This window comes from Prinia subflava, chromosome 1 (genome assembly GCF_021018805.1).
Source record: "Prinia subflava isolate CZ2003 ecotype Zambia chromosome 1, Cam_Psub_1.2, whole genome shotgun sequence".
Lineage (NCBI taxonomy): Eukaryota > Metazoa > Chordata > Aves > Passeriformes > Cisticolidae > Prinia > Prinia subflava.
The window spans coordinates 83,520,588-83,540,823 of NC_086247.1; the positions used below are offsets into that span (position 1 = coordinate 83,520,588).

At 44.7% G+C, this 20,236-nt stretch overlaps 1 protein-coding gene across 1 annotated transcript in view; it reads right to left on the minus strand.

Annotated features, from left to right (window-relative positions):
* BCL2 (BCL2 apoptosis regulator) overlaps positions 1-20,236 on the minus strand; it is a 96,445-nt gene that overhangs the window by 74,088 nt on the left and 2,121 nt on the right. The window lies entirely within an intron of this gene.

Genomic DNA, 20,236 nt, shown 5'->3' on the forward strand with positions numbered 1-20,236 from the left:
GAGCTTGTTCAGTTTGCCAGCCAAGCTAAGTGCTTCTGAAGTCACCATTCAGACAACCACTACGTAACATAAGCTGTCACAACAGGTCTTCAGCAGGCCCAAAGCAAGCCCTGCAGCACATCCACAGAGTTCACTGAAAGAAGAGAGCTCACCCTCATGTGGGATTACTGAAGAGCAGCTACTTATGAATTCTTCCATGAGTTACCACTCTTTGCTCTGTAATAAGAGTTCTGTGTTCCTCTTCAGCCAAAACCAGTGCCACACTACCCAAAAGACTGTTGAGGAGCAATGTGGCCTCTTTCAAAAAGAAAAAGACTGCTGGTTCATGGACTTGTTCTGGAGCCACTGTTCTTCCATACCTATTTCTGAATAACACATGAGTAGAGAAATCATGGGACATCTGCGTCACCAAAAATGTCAAGCTATAGACTAGAGAGAGATGTTAGTCACCTATGGACAAGTCACTACAAATATGAACAGTGGAGGGTAACACTCCTGGATGAGCTGCATAAAAAGCAACTGTTAAGAAACTGGAACAGTCACTACAAAACCTTAAAGATCAGAGTCTGTGCTGACAGAACCACCCCGTGTTTTGCAAAGGAGACCTCCCTGTGGTATCACCTGCCATCTGTGATGGTGTGTGTATATATATACACATATATATCTGTACGTACAAGGTTGCATTTCAATCAAAGCAGTGATAATGATGTACTTGAAGAAGCTTTTCTTAACAGGCAGGCAGCAATGAAAAGGAATGTATTTATCCATCTATGCAATGTGGTCTCTGCCCATGAAAATCAGAGGCTTCATAGTTGCATGCGGAGGATGTGGGATGCCTTTCCTCTTGCCCATTTCCCCTGGCTCCCGTACTCTAAAAGGTCCTACAGCTCTACAGCTCTGGTGGTAATTTTGCCAACCAGTTTTACTGAGCCTCTCCTCCAAACTCCCACAGAGCAGAAGTATCCAGCTTGCATCCGCATCTTGTGTGCTAGCATGGAAGAGAGCTTGAGAGCTACTGCTACACCCACAGCTGTTTTCCGTGAATCTGAAGAACACAATCAGCTTAAATGCTTCTTTGAAGATAGACCATCCTTTTCCTGTGGCCTAATTTAGACTCAACATTAAAAGCATATAAAGCTAAAACTGGAAAATCAGTCATAATTGAACTTGTAAAATATAGAATCTATTCTTCACAAAACAATCTTAAATTCTACTTTCTTTCCCCCTCATTCAGACAGTTTCCTACTTCAAATGGAAAACATTATAGCAATGACCTACTCAGTTATGAACTCCAGCATTTCTGATCTGTAACAAGTAGGACACCACCCGGGGTGAAAAAAGTGGCTTCAAATCTCACTCAAACTGTACCAAGGTCAAGCGGGGGCCTGCTGGGACTGGGATGATGCCCACAAGGACTGCAGATCTTCTGAGACAAGAGCATGAGCGCAGAAGAGTGCAGGGGCAATAGCAGGAGGACAGTAACCATTGGCCTTCCCATGAAAACCAGCAGCTGTTGGGTGTTAGGGTGAGCTGCTAAATAATGCTGCTTATTGCCAGTAAGTGAGCAGTTTCAGGGCATGCTTGGTAGAGGAAGCGCCATAGTGGCGACACGCACGATTCTGAAACACGCAACATCTTTGATGCAGCACGAGAAACCGAAGCTGTGATGTACTGAATAACCTGTTTGGCTCAGAGCTCAGGGCCCAGGTTGCGCCTAGCTGACAATACCACCTCCACACAAAGGCCGGTGTGCAAGGAGCTCCCAAAATGCCACAAGACAAGAAGTCTTAAAGGGGCCTTGCAACACCTGGGCACTGTGCTATCCATTCTTCAGCACCATCTGCTGGTACCGTACCCAGCATCAAACGGGTTATCTGCCTGCAGGCCACAGCCAGCTGCCACTTGCCCATTCCTCCAAGACACCACCAGGTACAGGGTCCCTCTGTCACTAACAACAAGGTGGATAAATCCCAATTGCACTGCTGGGACTTACCAAACTCCTTCCCATGCTGAGACATCTAAAGCTTAGACTTGAACCATTTAATGTGATACCAGGGGCGTGGATAAAGGCTGTTCCAGCTCAAGAAATGAGATGATGTATTCCCATGACCAAGGTGTTCCTGACCATACGTGTGACACTGACCTATAAATATCCTTGGCTCTGCTGACCAGAGTGCTATCTGACAAGTGCTATCTCTCTTCCTCTTCACACCTTTATCACCTTTTGGCCTTCAGTCACATCTAAGTGGGATCATCACACTCAAGTGACTTGGATGCCACTGCTCCACTCACTCCAGAGTGGCTTCAGGAGGACAAGAGTCCAAGTGCAAGGCACAGTAGCATCCCCAGGGATGGTGCCCATGCTAATTCCATGCAAACAGACTGGACTTGCATGGGGGAAGTGCAGACCACCCCAGCTGAGCCTCCCCCAATTGGAAAGGTTTGTGTCTCACCGTGCAAATACAGCCCCCAGCAAACACTGCAAGTGCGGGTCACAGCTGGTTAGGCTGCTTCTGGAAAGCAAAGCAGTTGAAGGAAATATTCCCATTAATAGAAAGAGGCTTTCTGGGGCCACGTGGACAGCTCTGGAGACCGGAGTCAATACAATGCACAGGCTCTCATCTCTGCTTCAGCGTCCCCATGATCTGTTGTTTCACTGCCTTAGCTAATGTTGGGAAAGTGCTGACAGGGATTTCAAAGGGAAGTTTCTGGTCTAAACACATTGTTGAATCCAGGCCCTTGGTAGTTGTTTTGTTGCACAAGAGAAAGGAGGGAAAACGTTGAATAAAAACCCCACAGCAAGCACTTTCCCAGGGCACAGGCACAATCACCCCAAGGGCTGAAGCCCGGCCAGTCCTGTGCCCTGCCACCCCACCCATCAGCTCCTCCACACCACCCGCCACTACTACCCCACCCCTGCCAGCCCAGCACCCAGCTCCAAGGTGGGGATATTCCCAGGGATGGTTACTGGGGTACTTGGTAGAGCACAGTCTGAAGAGAAGATGAAAACTACTGCTGGCAAAAATAATTCCAACTGGGATTTTTCAGCCTGTTTTGGGAAGACACAGTACATGTAAAGACCAAAAGAAAAAAATCATCTTTCTTATCTTACTGCCTAAGAAAGTACCTTTGAAGACCCAGAACAAACAAAATTTACCCATAAGGGGAATAAAGGAGGACCCAAATAAAGATGATAACTACTGACATTCTACTTGAAGCCAAATTTTTAGATCTGAACTTGGAATTTAAATATACCATACATAATCCTGGGAGAAGTGAATTTCAACCTCTTGTTACCCGTGGTTTTGTTTCCTGTTTGGTTCAGTCATTTAAAGGAACAACTTTCCCCTTGAACTCTAATCACTTTTGAATGAATTATTAAACAGCCTGACTTTACAAGCAGATTTCCTTTTATATACAACAGCGCACAAATAAAAGAGGAAACTGATTAAACAGGGAACATGACAGTATTCACTTGACAGCGTACTTTGTAAAAACCAAATTGGGCATGTGTGGTGCATGTGTGTACAACTGCTGGCAAGGAGGGGTGGGTTTTTTTCCAGTCCTCCTTCTCGTTTAGAATAACTGTGTGCTGTTCTGGCACTTTTAATTTTAACATATCCAGCTAATTATGATCATTTTTAAAGCTGGCAGTGCCTCTTTAAAGAGATAAAATATTTTAGCTTGCAATTACATTTATTTCTATAGCTTTATTTTGAAGTAATGGAGTTTAAGTTGCATTCCTGAATGGCTTGCATTTCATCTAAAAAATACTAATAACTGCAGAATATATAACTTATTCCTTGTCTTTGCAAACAGATTCGATACATTATATCCATAATAAAAACCAAGAGGTGCTGCCAGCTCTCTTTTGAAAACTCATGGCAATAGGAATTCTGTGTTCTGCAACTTCATATACTTACTCTTGACTGTTAAAAGGCTCTTTTTGAAGTCAATTACAAGCGTGCAGTACCTTGAAGTGACTAAACTGGAGTAAAATAGCTAAATATGAGTAATTTTTGTGTGAAAGCAACCACTTTTATAACAGCAAGGACATAGCATAAATGGGAAGTTTTCCCCTATCTCCACATGTTAAAGAAAAGCTGCTGTCAGCGTGGGTGGGCACACAGGACCAACCATGGTTTCATGACTGCTTACACTGAGGCTCAATGATGACCAAGGAACCACAACCACCCACCCCCATCTCACCTGTGTTATCTTTGCAACAAAGACTTTGCATTCCAAGAACAATTTAATCTAAAATGTAACAGGCAGAGTTCCCTTAGCTCTGCACTTCCTCTGTAACATATTTTATTTTCATATCCTTTCTGTCCATTTCTGCAGAGGGCATACACATCCAGTAACTTACATGTTTGTCTGTATTAGATACTTTTAGCTTCCCACATGACTTCCATTAAAAAGAAAAAAGTTTTGAAAAAAGATTTATGAGCAGCATGAACCTACTAGCCAGCTTGCTTTCAGAAAATTACAAATCTATGCAAGAACATGATGACAAGATGATTTTGAATGAAAATAACACCGGCATAATCCCAGTCTGGGAAATCATTCCTCTGAAATTATGTTCACAAAACACTAAGGCTGATTTTTTTGGGTGCAGATTGGACTGTGAATCTCAAACCACGTGGCTGCTCAGAGCAACCCTGGTTACCTCGGTGAAACCCTCCTGCACTCAGAGGACCAGCACAACCCTGCCCAACACCAAGCTGAAGGTCACTGGGAGAAGTGCTGTGACTCTGATGCCTCGCCCTGACCCTGGGCACTGGGGTGAGCTGTGCCCACAGCGAGGAGGGGACCTGCTGCCAAGTGCTGCACCCGACACCGAGCAGGCGGATCACATACCCTGCTGCCGGCACGGAGAGAGGACACGCAGCCTCTCCGGCCTGCGATCCCGAAACCTCCACTGACGCGGATGGCCAAGGACCGCTTGCCAAGACACTGACTGCTGCACTGGGCCCTGGGGTCATACATCAAATGTTCACATGCACTGACAGATGTTTATGTTGGTCATCCTGATTTAACTCCCATTACATCATTTACCAAGCTACTGATGTTATCATAAACGATTAAACAAGCTGGCAGAGGGGACTTGAATACAGAGTTGATTCTCATGGTATGAGGGCATTACCACTCCAGACTGTGTCTTGCTGTTAAATCAAATTGATCAACTGCACAGATTCTTTAATTCATTAGAATTCTGTATGGAAAAGTACTCTTTTTCCCAGAAGACTGATTCCATTCATCATTTGACCATCACAGGATGAATGAAAGATATTAAAAGGTAAAGGGGGGAGTCAGCCTTGGAATCACAAATTATTAGTGTAAAACTAAAACAGTTTTGTACTTCAATTAAGGAGCTGCTCAGGCTGGGATTCATTTAAACTACCTTAGTTCTTCAAAGTCTGCTGCATTATTTAGTGTTTCCAGTCACTTCTGGTTTGTGTCTGGATTATTTTAACATACTGAAAATAACTGAAAGATCTGGGGGAGCAAAATTAATATGCAGAGGAAGTCCTCAATCTAGTGTGTACATAACATGCTTGCTGCCTGCTGCTGAAATACAGTATTATCAAATACAAGGGGTTAAATTTAAACTCCATGACCACCTCCCTGCTTGCTTGGTTGTCATTAAGTGTGGGGAGGCAATAGGAAACACTTCACACATCTTGTTTTCCGCTTCTAATATATTTTTGTGTTTTCTCGTGCAGGCTTTGCTTGGATGTGTAATCACTGTGGAATGGCTACTATACTCTTGCTTCACTACATAATACTTTCCCTTCCTCCTTCTGTAGGATTCCTCATGAAAATAGGCACTTTGTGTTTTTGGCCCTAAGGACAGAACATAATGTACTGTTTCTAGGAAAAAATTAAAAAAAGAAAAAAACATTAAAACATTTTCCACTACTTAAAAAAACCTCGACACATGAAGTTCTACTGTATTTCTGTTACACACATGACCTCATAGATAGATGTGTGCATTCACACACACAAACTCATTCAATTTGCAATTTAGCTATTTATAGAAATCTAATTTTTCCTGGCTCAAGTTTTAGTAAGCCTTCCCCGATGGAGTTCAGTTCACACAGTTTTGCAGCCCTTCATTTTGCTTCAAGTTCATATCCATGGAACATCCTCTCCCCGATCCTGCCTCCTCCTAGAACCCCATTTAATGTTTTGCTGATTAAATTGGCCCTTTGCTTTACTGAACTCATCGCAAGAAACAGAAAGCTTTTTCTTTCCTAAGGAGCTGTGTGTGTCTTGACAATTTTTCTTGCAATCTACTAGCAGCAAAGCCCAGGGATCTACAACCACCCTTTTCTTGCTGATGTAACATGCAGTGCACACCTAGGAGGCAGAGAGGCACATAAAGGTCTTCCAGTCATGCTGTTGCTCCCTTGAGTAGGAACAATGGAGGTTTGGGGAATGTTTGAGAATCATGGAGCCTTTGTCCAAGCTGGCAACAGAGCAGAAGCTCTGGAAGATGGGCATTCATATGATGCTGCTCCACTTTGCTTGCTCCACTTTCAGTGAGATGAGCAAAAAAGAATGAAGTGTTCAGAGACCTCAAGGCAGGGAGAACCTTTTCTTCCCTGTCTTCAGTCCCCTCATACTTCAACAAACCAACCTATCCCAGGGTAAAGATGTCCCTAGCTGATTTAGGATAGATGGATCTGATGGTACTTCCATCTCTTCCCATCCTCCATTACCTTCCCAGCTCGCCAGGTGGGAAGGCAAGGCTGAACTGCACTGCAGCCCAGCAGTTGTGTGAGTGCCCACTGAGAGCTAAATGCCCATCTGTGCAACTTCCAGCTAAGCTCTGCTTTTGTTTGGTAAGAAAAGCCATTGTGCCATGTCAAGGTGCAGTGCTGGAATGCACAACAGCAACAAGAGGGAACTGCCCCCGCTCTCCACTCTCCAAAGCTCAGCTTACTTGGGCAGGGGGCATACAGTCTGCAAAAAGGACAGAGAGGCAGTGCTCAGAAAGTAAAAGGTCATTAGAGTGAAAACCCATGAGGCAGATAACAGCTTGCTGCCAGACTTCTCAAAATTTAAGTGTTGATTGTTCAGAATTTATGTCTAGATTTTTCTTAAGAATGCAATTTCCTGGCACATGGTACAAGTCGCTCTAGACCTGCATGTCAGCACAGCAGGCATCCTGTTGCAAAGGTTATTATGGAACTATTGAATGTTTTCATGCCAAATTTGTCCAAATTAAGCCAAGGGGAATGGAAATACTTTCCCTGGATAGGTGGTGGTTGCATTAGGTGGATTTGTTTATAAGGAGAATAAAAGTTACAGCTAAATATAAAAGCAGATATATCATAATATTGTCTGAGAACTTGAATAACATGTCATTCAGCCTGTGTGCTGTGGAAAGAACACGAAGGTCAAGTCTAAAATAAGATCAGTGACTGTTTGACAATAGAAACATGTAGGAGGTAGAGCAGGAGAATTTTCCACATTTTTTCAAATGGCACTTTTCTTTCAAAAAATATCCTTCTCTACCTTGCAACGGGTCTGATGCAAAAAACCTGTTGAACTCCGTGCAAAACATACTGCTGAATTCAGTGTGTTTTTGATGATCTTCCTGGCAAACCTGTATTAGTAATTTGTGCCAACTGTTTACTTTTTGCATTATGCTCAGTTGGGAAAATGAAAGAAGGCTGTTCTGTTGCATTTGTCTTTTTAAAGAGTTTCACTTTCTGCTTGAGGCCTCTTATGCTCCTTCCCTGGAAGTCAGAGACTTCAGAGAGTCTATTGCTACCTTTTAAAGGTAAGCACATCTGAATTCACAGCATAAGGGAGCACACAGAATCCTTGCCAAGGTCAAAAAGGGGGGGGGGGGGGGGGGGGCGGGGAAAGGCCCAGCCAAATTACTACTTGGAAGTATTTTATAAAATCGAATGCATTCCTTTTTAATTTTGTTCATCCACCAAAACCTAGGGTGAAGACATGATGCAGGTCTTGCCATTTACCAAAGTGCAACTGAGGTGGGGATTTCAGCCTCTGCCCCGCAGCAGGCACAACCACCCCTCAGCAAGTCTCGTAGGAGAAAAGGAACTTGCAATCCCAATCTTGACAGAGACATCCAACTCCCTCTACTTTTACTTCAGTCAGTGATGTCAGACATACATTTTTTTGGCTCCTACATTCACTTTCAAATATAGTTACAACCACTTCTCTCCAAAATGTGTTACAAAAGGAATCTCGCAAATGCTCCAATCCCCCTGCCAACAGCTCCAGTCCCATGACTTCAAAGCAAAGGCAAGAGACAGAACCCAGCCCAAGGCTAAGGCCTGAAGGCAGCTGCCCTTCCTTTCCCTCTGAGCTGTGGTACACAGTCCATGTAGTTTCCAAAGCCAATGTTGAAAGATTCATCTCCAACATGTTCCTCCATGGGAGGACTCTCAGGGTTCCTGGGAGGAAGGGACTGGCAGAGGAAGGAAATGTGGGGTAGAGCATCCTCTCCTCAGCTCCCCCAACCTGTCCCTGTCCTCTGCAGACTCTGCACCGAAGCTCAGGGTGGCAAGGTCCCTGTGCAGGGGAGGACTTGTGCCCTCTGAGGAACCTTCAGTGAGGCTGCAGGGGAGGAGGAGGAAGGAGCCAGTGCCTTGCAGCACACCAGCCTTGCCAGGGGGTCAGAAGATGCCCCAGGCACAGGCTGGCCAGAGCACACTGTAGGCAGGGGGCTGCAGGGACAGGTCTTGGTTGGGTTTGTGCTCACCAGCCCCCTTCCGCTTGACCTCCAAACCCTGGGGAAGACACGGCCAAAATTAGTATCACACTGAGGGCTGGCACATGGTGGCTCTGACCCTAACGATCCCACTGGGAATGCAGTATTGTTCTGGCCCTATTAACGATAATTTGCATGTTGTCTAATGGCCCTGGGAGGAAAAAAATAAAAATAAAAAGGGTGGCAGGCCCCAAGGGAAGAGAAGAGGAAATGGGACTGCTGCCATTTTCTTCTGAGAACTGGCAAAGTAAGAAGGCTGACTTTCTGAAGGAGCCAGAGGTAAAATCATTCTTTGCAAAATTATTTAATCTCTAACTTAATCATTCAGCCTTCATTGCTTCAAGGCAGGGTTTTGAGAACCCAAGCCATTTAACTATTCTGAAGAGCTCCTGTCAAGCCAGCCTGATGGGGACCTTGATCATAGGAAACTGATTTTAGCGGGACTCTGGGTCTCTCCCAAGGCACTGGTGGCAGGGACCTTTCAGGATGAGGAGCTGCTCTCAGCAGAAAGGTCTGAAATACAGAGACAAGGGACACCTGCACACAGCGCTTCCCCATCGAACTTGGAGCTTTACACAGAACGAGCAGTCAGTAACACTGAGCTGCCACAGTTCCAGTCATTATTTCTTTTGTTGAGAGGAGTTTCTTTAGGGATCAAAGTCTCCTGAAAACCAAACAAGCTGCCTGTCCATCCCTTCCAAAAGAACAGGTAGTTTATTCCAGCTGTCAGCAACTGCAAACCAAACAGCTCCTCTCTCACTGTCAGTTTTTGCTCTAGGCCAGCTATTAAACAGTTGTGTTTGCAAGAATGATGTATTGTGTCTGCAGGGGGGGAAGAGAAGGGAGTAGAGAGAGGGGGAAAAAAAAGGCAAGCAAGTTTTCTAAACCAAACCCTAGGCCAGTTCACACAGCCTAACTGTGCCAGTGCTGCCTCTTCCTTCAGTCCATTGTACTCACACAGAAGTCCCAGTCTGCAGGATGTACTAACATGTCACAAGCATCCTTCTCACCACACTGGGGAAAATAAAAAATATTTTTTAAAAAAGGCAGGAAAAACCCAGTTGCTTGTAAAATAAATACACTATTCCCTTGTGAAACAATCCACTTCAATAGGTATGAAAAAAGGTACAAAAGTATGCCTTGGCAGGTTTCCCCACCAGCCATGCCACTCGGACTGAGAGCAGAGCGGAAAGGCCTCCCTCTCACACTCCTGGAGCACCCGGAGGCTCCCCGGGGCTGAGGAACAGCTTTACCGGCCGAGCTGAGCAGGACCAATTCCTAGAAAACTGCTGTGGTCCTGGTGGGACACTACCCCCCCTGCCCCACACAGGCTCGCTCAGAAGGATGTGCGTGGCATCCTGGGCTCCCCTCACAGTGAGGACGCCTGGGGAGGCTGAAAAGCGCTCCCAAGGACAGGCCCGAGGCAGCCTTGCTCCAGCTTCCCACCACCCACAGCCGTGCCCAACCATCCCTGTAACCAAGGCTCTGTACAACACTTTCCTGACCCCCTTCTGGGTCTGTCCCCACACTCACTGCTGTGTGAGGCTAGACACCCCCAGTTCTAGCACCCACACTGAAAAGAAACAGCTACTGACTCCAAACGGGCAAGGATTCCACACATTCAGTCCGGAGCCAAACACGCGGATTTTCTACTGCAGGGATTTTTTGCAGACAGCTGTGAGCTACTGCAGAAGCCTGAACAGACTCCAGGCCAGCTCATTTACTTGCAGCCTTGATTGCCACCTGACATTTCAAGGGACTGGCTCATTTTCTCCCCTGTCAGGGCGCCCTGCTGCGGCACTCCGGCCCCGTGAGGAGCAAGCCTTTCCCTCAGCCAAGCTCCACAGCAGCGCTGCTAATTATTGCAGATCTGGAAAACAGAGAAAGGAACAGGTCAAGCTGGAACCTGGAAATAACACAAGCATTAGGATTCCTTCTCAGTTATATCTGAGACCTTGCACATCCAGCAGCAGGCTGAGGATTAGATATTTGGAGGGTGTGATTTAATGTGATGTGCCAGATCACTTCAGGCTTTGGATATGTCTGGCTTGGGCTAAAATTTGCAGGCACTTGAAGCACAATATGGACTTTGCTTCAATTATGAACAAGAGAGTCATTACTTCAGGTTTTTTAGTGTGTTTTTTTTTACTTAAGATGTGAGTTCATTCTTGAGAATTTCAACACGTTTTATCTATCTATAGCACTGACCACCTTATTCTGCTAAGGGAAATGCCAATTCATTTACTAGTGTATTCATGTTTGATTTATTTCTAACTCTTTTTTCTCTCTTAAAAATAAGAGATTAGAAATAGGATTCTCTATTACATTTTATAATACACAGTCTGAACATGTGAAGAATATTCTTAAGAAAGGAGCTCATTCCTTTAGAGACAAAGCCTGCAATAGTTATTCCATCACAAAAACAGGCTACAGGACTGTCCCATAGGTTTCACTGGCCTGCTGTGTGTGGTCTTATCCCATCTTTCTAGATTGCATCCTTGACTCATGCAAGTCTGTCCAAGGCACGCAACAAGAATTTTGTCTCCTAAGCCTCAGTTCAGCAAGATAGTTAAGACTAACATCAAGCTCATGGTTAAACCAAAAGGTTTGATTACTGACCATTAAAAAAAAAAAAAGTTTAAAACTGCTTTTGCTGCTTGCATCTGAACATTTAATGAAGCTTGTGAATGGAAACACAAGAATACAAGTGTATAAAGATACTTCCTACAGGTGCGTATGATACCTATACTACTCCTTCCCTGAAGGGCCACAGACAGCTTTTACATTCAGAGGGAAAAGGAAAAACAAATTCCTTCTTGAAACACCCAATGAACTGTGCTGACACTTAAAGTAAAACACAAATAGTGTCACTTGCCATTTCTCACTGCTCACCCTTCCCCTACATAAAAACTAGAAATCAACACCTGAAACTCATCTTTTTAATCTGCTTCCATCACAAGCATTGCTAAACACATCCAAACTAAACACATTCAGCTCCATTCAGTGGAGCTGAAAAAGTGTAAGACTAGTTTCCATTTAACTTTTTTTCCTCTCCTTTATCTCTTTTCCACTCAAATCTCACCCAAGGTAGTTTCACAATCTGACTTACTTTGCTCTTTCCCAGGCTAGCAAGCTCCAGCAATGATAAAATGTAATGCTACACATTTGAGCTTTATTCTAAGCTCCAAATTATTAACCTGGACATTTTGTTCAAAATTGTACCTTGTATCTCTCCTTTTTTTAAAAAAAATTATATACCATCAGCCCAATTCATGATAGCACGATGGGCAACAACAAATTTCCCATACCTTGTGTGCTGTATAGCAAGAACACCTATTTCATATATGGGTTAACTGAAAAAGGGAGATATTAGTGATTTGCCCCATTTCCTATCCTGTACTCAGTACTACAGCCAAGAAGAGGAAGTTAAGTTTTGACTGTTAGTTACCTTCTCAAACAACTGTGCGATGGCCTCTTTCAGTCACTACGCAGGGTAAAATGAGGCCTTTTCTTTTTGATTGTACCTGGCCCACATTCTTAAATTACTCACTGAAGTACCCTGAAGCCCACTGGGCTGCCTTTTCAATCAACAAAATGGAATCATTCTTTTTATGCTTCCTAAATAAAATAGCAATAAAATGATGTATGCATTGAAGGATGCAGACTATTTCTTTCAACTAACTCAAAATCACAGAATCCTTTAGGTTGGAAAAGACCTCTAAGATCATTGAGGCAAACCCCTAACCCAGCACCTGGTTCTTTTCACAGAACTTCGATGACAAATACAAGGAAGATGGGCTTGCAACTTGAAGCGAGCAGTGGCAACGCAGAGCTCCAGTCAGGACAGGAGTAAATTCTGTAATGTGGGTGCTCTTAGAAACACATTGAGTGCATTTACAGTTACCTTAACAAAACACATGCAGGAGTAAGTTTTCCCAGGATGGATGAGACCAGCAGCACATCCATCCCAGTATCCCCAGTCACTGACCAACACCAGGTGCTCTGGGGGAGAAGCAATGAAACTGATAATTTTGAAATGGCATTACCTGGAGAAAACTATGCCCTCAGCACCTGGTGATCTGATTTCAGCAGCTGATGTTGAATTTACCCCAAGGTGTATGACTGCCCTTTCAAGCAATTTGAGTCAAACAGAAGCATAGGTGTTTTCCTCACTCTTATAAATAAATATCTAAACCTTTCCTGAATGCAACTCAGTACTTCCACTCACAGCTTTCCCACAAAAACAATTTCTAAAGGTTAATCATGTGTTACAGAAAAGGCTGGTTTTTGCTATTAGCAGAAAACTTGTGGTTTTTCCATTTGATCTTATTTTTCTTGCCGCATATACAAAGTAAACACAACTACAATTGTCCAATTAAGTGCCTCTTCCTGTTCCTATTGAAGTCAATGGCAACACTTTCTAACATCAGATTTGTTTTCTTACTCATTAACTGTAAAATCCAGAAACTGGCAAGAAACTTTCCAGCAAGGGGGAATTTTGCAAAGTCTATCAATATACAATAATTATGACAGCAAACTAACATTAAGATAAAATAACAGAAAATAAATTCCAGACTTTCTGATGCACTTGGTAAAGTTATCTGGTTTCATAGTCTTTTGGGAGCCAAAAGGAAAAAACAAAGGCAAAAAAATATATAGGCCATCAGATTGTTAATGAGACTGAAAGCCAGAGTAAAATAAAAATCCCTCAAATCTGTCATCAGCATTCATGTTTGCCAAGAAGGCCTGGATGTTATCCTGCTGGGGAAGAGAAGATTTATGGCATCACACACCTTCATCCATCCTATTATTATATATGAAATGGAAAATAAAACAGGCCAGTACTGCCCGTAGAAATAATCAGTATTTTGCTGCCACTGAGTAACAAATGTTGTTATTATTATTACTAAATCAGCAGGAAGGCAGCCACGAGGTGCTCATAAATAAATTATTTCTAAAAAACCAACAAACCAAACAGGGCTGGGCTCCACCCTCCAAAGGGTGTGAAGGAAAATAAAACAGGGATGGAGGTGGGCAGGGCAGGGCCACACCTGGCACACACAGTTCCTGATGGCTGGGTGGCAGGGCCCAGCACCCTGCCCAGCAGCAGGGATGGGAGGCGGCAGTCAGGAAGCTGAGGACTGCTGGTCCACCTTGGAGCAGAAAGCAAAAACAGGACAAGAACCAGAACGTCTCACCATAACTCTGATCACATAAACGGATGGAAATGAATCAGACAAGAAGTAAAAATCCTCTTTGCTGAAAGGACAGTCATTCAACCAGATCTTTCACACTGTTTTTTAGCTCCATGACTGCCCAGGCTGCTGACCCAGTTTGGGGCTACCTGGACCTCAGGTCAGACGCCAGTGGCCACCTCCTTCCCAGAGCCCTGGGGCAGGACCGTAGTGCTAAAAGACTTTGGGCTGGTTCGGCAAGGGGGCTGCAGAGCAAGACGGGAGACAAGGACACAGCACAACTGCCAGCATCTGGCACCAGCAAGCAGAGAGCCACCACGTCAGCCACCCTTGCCCCGAGCCCCAGCCCAGCAGCCCTTGGTGGCGATGGCAGAGCTGGCTCTCCGTGCGCCGGGCACAAACCACTGCACGAGACCAAAACCACAGCAGAGGTTTCAGAGCGACACCTGAGCGCCACTCCTGCTTCTACATCCACCTCCCTCCACCGTGCCAGGTCCAACCTGCAGGGAGATGACCCTCTCATCCAGGACACCTGCACTGAGCACAAGGGCTTAATGTTTGCTGGCGATGCAGGACAAAGTTCCCGTGCTGCCTTAGGAAGCCCAGGCCCTGGGATCTGGCCGCTGGGAAAATGCTTCTGCTCCACATGCAATTTCACACATCATTGCATAGGTCTTGTGATTCTCCTGCTAGAGCCGTGCTTTGCCATCGGAGGAACGCTTGTGCCTCGGCAGAAAAATTCAACTGGATTTTCTTCATGGATTACCGACTCTGAATTTCAAGCTACATACTGAAAAAACTAAGCTCCTTACTGTCCAGCAGAGCTAACACAGCAGCTCGGGAGATGCCTGCGTTAATGCAGGCACAGAACAAACTTCTTTCTCAATATTGAAAGTAAAGTGAAACTTTTTAATAGGATTGCTGTTTGAACTTTGCAGTTCCGTGAAAGATCAAGGCAAATGACATCATCTCCACAAGTGAGACCCCTGGTTCTAAAATTTTAAAGGTCACAGTCAATACCTTTTTGTTGTTGTTTTGTTGGGGTTTTTTAAATAAAACAGACTTCTGAGAAAATGTGCAGCCTACTGTTTTTGCAAGTTACAGAGAAAACTATTACAAATGAAAGGGACTAAAGAACCACAATAATTTTCTCTTTCTGCCCTAGCTCTTCTCCTCCTTGCTTCAGCACAGATCCTCCACAGAATGAATTTCTTGCTCTACAGCAACAGCAAAAAGAAAAATATTTTGATAATATTTTGAGAATTCAATTATAAACCCACAAAGCCACAAAAACTGGCAAAGGACTTAGAAGGTGCAACACTTGAAACTGCCAATTCACTTATTTAACTGAGTGGATTTCAGATAGTTTCCTTTTACCAGTCAAACAGTGACTTGGGGTTAGCCCCACTGGGTATTGAATCGTTACAAGGCCACACGTCACCGCTAAAGAAAGTCAAAGCGCCTCTGCTCCACGCTCTCCTTGGCAAAGCACGTAGCATCCCTCTCCAAGCAAGGTGAAGTCCTGTGCTGAAAGAGCAAGAGGCTTTTTCTTGGGACCTGCACAACAAGCAGCATGTTGTGCAGGTGGGTGCCTGGCACAGCAGCCCAAATCCAGAGCCTCAAAGGGATGGGATTCTGGCCAGTGCCCCACACAAGAGCATTGGAAGGGCCCTGTGCCACACTGATCCATGATCTCCAGCTCTGTCCAGGAGGCAGATGCATCTGCCAGCCCTCAACTTCGTGACACAGCCATGGACCACTGCAGGGCACAGCGATCCTCCAAGCTTCCTTTCCAAGGTTTGCCACCAAGCAAAGAAAATTAATGATTTACTAGGCACAAAATAAAAGAGGAAGCTCAGTGATTACGGCAGTCAGCTCAGGAGAAGGGAAACCTGGGGTCTCATTGCTCATCTAAAAAGCATTTATTTGTTTGACTGTGGACAGCCACCTGAGAAAACACATCAGACTGCAGGAATTAGACACCCTAGCTGTTCCTCCTCCATGAAATGAAATCTCACCCCTGTAGAATTAGGAGTCCTGTTGCCAGAAGGGAAGACACCTCAGCAAAATCAGCAGCAATCTGGAAGGTGAAACCTCCTGAGACGTTGGAGATGTGATGCCCCACTGCCAGGCTGGAGAGAGTCTCATTGCCAAAGCTCAGGAGAGGCCTTAACTAAGGAGCCACCAGGAAAAGTGGGGGCTTCTCCTCAGATGTGTTTGCAGGCTGGGATGGCGCCTAAGTGACAGCAGCTGGTCTAGAGGGTGTCTGCCAGCTTCAGAACATGCAGGTTCTTGGGAATGGTGTCCCACAGAGCCCCAAAGTGCCTCCCTTCTCTCACAGCAGAAGCAGCTCCTGACTAGCTCGTGTGAGGAACAGTGAGAAGCCAGGGACTTCTGTCACTGCTCGGAGGATGCAAGCACTCATGTTCCACCTAAGGTTCACTTCAGACATCTAAATCCTTCCCTGTATGTGACCTTAACTCTCAAGCAGAATATAAAGAACCACAATAAAAGAACAGAATCAAATGAAAACACATGGCCATTGCATTCCTGGTTTGAATGTAAATACAGTAATTTAAAATTAAGTGTTCTTGCTGAATTTTCTCCCTGCTTCTCTCACCTGGGCTTCTTTGCATACTTTACGTCAAAAATGTACATGTGTATGTAAATATGACAGTGTCTGTGTCTCCTTCTGTTAGTGTTCATGCTCCTTTTTTTCTTGAACAGCTTGGGGAGAAAGCCATATGTTGGACTAGAAGTGCCCAGAGCTAAGCATGGTTCCTGCGTCTGTTAGGGTGAGTGCCCAAAGAGGGAACCCAGCACTGCAAGACAAACACAGTTGTTTCTCCCACACCGACTGCATCCTTTCAGTGTTCCCTGTGTCAATGTCAAAAAAGTTGCCAAGTGCCACAAGCCACTGCCAAGCCAGTCCTTCTGCAGCTCTGGAAACCAAAATGAAGCCATTAAGTTTTTAATCAGAAAGCATACATTAGACCAAGTACCACAAAATTGCAGAGATGAGCTAGTTCTTCTCTTTTTTCTTTATTAATACAATTAAGATGTTATCAGGCCAAAGTACAATATTGTGGTATCCTGGCCAAAGTGAAGACCTTTGAAGGCAGCATTTTTTTGCCACCAGAACCACAAGCTAATAATGCAGATTACGTGCAGTCCCCATCTGTTGCTTTTTCTAAGTTTTGAACAAACCCATGAGGCTGTGTATTGTAATGGCATTAACAACCCCAGACACCATTATCAGCGATGTCTAGTGCCTAAAATTTATACTCTACCAGCTATGTCCCCTTCCCACCCTGCCCTTTGATACGCTTGCCTTCTTTGTTTCCCTTGCAATATAAAGAATTCACATCCTGAAAATATATTGCCAGCTTATAGAATGGGTTCAGACCAAACAGACAAATGAGAAAAACATGTCAACCAAATTTCAAACCTGAGTGTAAGACACAGGCCTGCCCATTCATGAGACACAAGGCCCATGTTGCCCAGCTTACCTGCTGTGCAAAACATCCTCTCGTGACTAACTGTGATGCTCTCTTCTCTGATATTGTGCATCCTCTAATAAACTTACCACTCCACAAAATACCAGGGAGCCAAAATATAAAGGAGAAGAAAGCTACAGCAGCCAGGGCTCCTGCCTGTTGTAGCACCCTGCATGACAGGGAGATCTTGCAAGTGGCTGTGCTGAAGTCCTACCAAGCATGACCACACACAAGGATACTTTGGAAGAGCCATTTATGAACAAGGTTCATACATGGGGTATGGTGCAAGAGGCAAGTTGAAGACTGAGCATATATTAAAGCAACCTTTTACACTGAGAGAACATGAAATCTAGAAAAAAAAAAAAAAGAAAAAGAAAAAAGAAAAAAGAAAAAAGAAAAAAAAAAAAAAAGAAAAAAAAAAAAAAAAGAAAAAAGAAAAATCCACTGCCCCATGCCCTCCTTGATTTCTTCTGCCTGGAGAGATGATCCCAAAAGATGTGTTTGCAACTTCATGTTAGTCTTTTGTTCTTTGTAACTAGCTAGAAGGTTTTGCCTGTGTTTAATAATGCTAGGGCTCAAAGGTACCAGCCATGTACCAGAGAGACTGGCAAAAGCGACCTTCAGGTAATACTCTGCACATCTTCCATGTGTACATTACAAATAACAAGCGACAGTAAATGGTATCACATGCATCCAAATTCTGGAGCTTTTGTTGATAGGAAACCTCAATAAACAATTAAATGGATATCAATAAGAAGTATCCTTTCCTTTTAAAGGCAGCCATTGTTTACAGTCTGAGTTTCTTGTACTTCTAACTGTCGAGCAACAGCTCCAGCACTCGCCTCCTCTGGCCAATCACGCCTGGTAACACCTGTCTTTTCACATTCTCAGTTTTATTCATTATTTATGTTTCTCTTTACACAATACACCCACAGGACAATACATCTCCAGCACGCTTACAATTCGATCCAAAGCTCACTGGAGTCAACAGCATGACTTCACTGGCTCTGGAGCGAACCAAGGGCCCCAGCTCCGCAGACGGGCTTCCAGCCTGAGGAGGGACTTACGCACAAGTTAGGCATCCCAGCCCAGAAGTGCAATCACAAAATCCCTAACCCTTTAACTGCTCGTCTCTGAAGAAGCCAAGGTCTCCAAAAGCCTGAACCATCTGCAGGTTTTTTTCCCCTCCAGTTATCTGTCTTGTGAAAAAAGACCCCCACAACACTAACAAACTCTCTTTAGTGATCCATGAACTAGGGGGTCAGGAGGTAGATCTCCCTCTCCCAAGTGTGGTCCCAACAACCAAGTGCTGAAGTCATGCTGTGTGCATGTGTGTATATACATAAGTGTGTGTCTGTATATGTGTGTGTATTTGTATATAATACACACACACACACACATTTTTTGCTCCCCCTTCTGGCCCCATGAATCTTGAATTTTTTTTCTTCTTGATGGAAGCAGAGGAGACCAGGAGAACAATCCTGCCTCCAGCGTGACTTGTAGCCAGGGATCGGCAGCACTCCTTTGGGAGGTGAGCAGTGTGGATTCCTGCTGAGAAAAGGGTCCCAAAGCCTTGCTCCTTCCATTACAGCAGCAGGAGATGTCCTCTGCATCCCTGGACATGAATCCCCTTTAGTCAGGTGGGTTCAGCAGCAGGTAAGGCAACATTTGCAATTTTTAGCAGAGATGGTCAGTACGAGGCAGCACATTATTTAGCCTAACACTGATTTACCAAGAGACCCAGTGCTAACAAACACCAGCCTTGAAAAACAGGTTAACTGGGAAACATACATGTAATTTATCTTTTTTTTACACACATCTGTTAAAGATGTGCTGTGTAATTGAGCCAGCTTTCTGTATTTCACAGGAGACCAAACCTGAAATTGCCAGTGTCCTACCTAGCTGACCTCCATTTCTAGGTGAGTTATGCTAGGTCTCAAACCAGGTTTCTTCTTCAGTATAACTTCTGCCACTTTTCCCTCCAAAACAGTAGTATCATAAGTTTTACACATACAACAGGCTTGGTTTGTGGGAGAGCAGCTGGGACCACATTTTGTTCCAGTATATCAACTAATAAAGGAAAAAAGGAAAAGAATACCCTTCTAATTCAATGCAGTTACTTATTCTGGAAAGAGAGGGAGAGAGAAAAAGGAAAGGCTTTTGACTGATTACAAGTGAAAAAGCTGTCCATTTACCACAAGTGGAAATCTTCCCTTTCTTGTTTATGCTGAAGCCTACCCCAGACAGAGGTGATCTCTACCCCAGAAACACAGCCACACAACAGATCACAACAAATACTAATTTTCCAGAACAATCCCACAGACACAGCTCCCAGCACCTTTGTTTCATATCAAGACAAAGATTTTTCACTCTAAACATATCTCATACCACAAAACCCCACTCCAGTGACAACCACAGCTGCAGACCCTGTCACCGATGGCCACCTGCTTGCTGGTAACCCCGTGTTCATTGCACACCAGTGCAGTGCATCACCCCTCACAGGTAGGGATTCTGCATGCTCACACACAGGTGGTGCCTGCTGCCCCGACACTGCCTGGGACTTGCCACAGTGTGCCTCTTCTCCCTGGCAGATGGATGGGCATCTCTGCCGCCCCCTCCCACTGCACGACCCTGCCTTGGCTAGGAACCTGCCTTGGTTCTGCCAACAGGCAAGGAGGGAGAGGAGAAGTGGAGACCACAGGAAAGTGGAGACCGCTGATGAAAACAGGGCCTCGCTCATCCCTTTTGCTCACGAGCTGTAGCTGTTCCCCCCACCTCAAACCACTCCACCA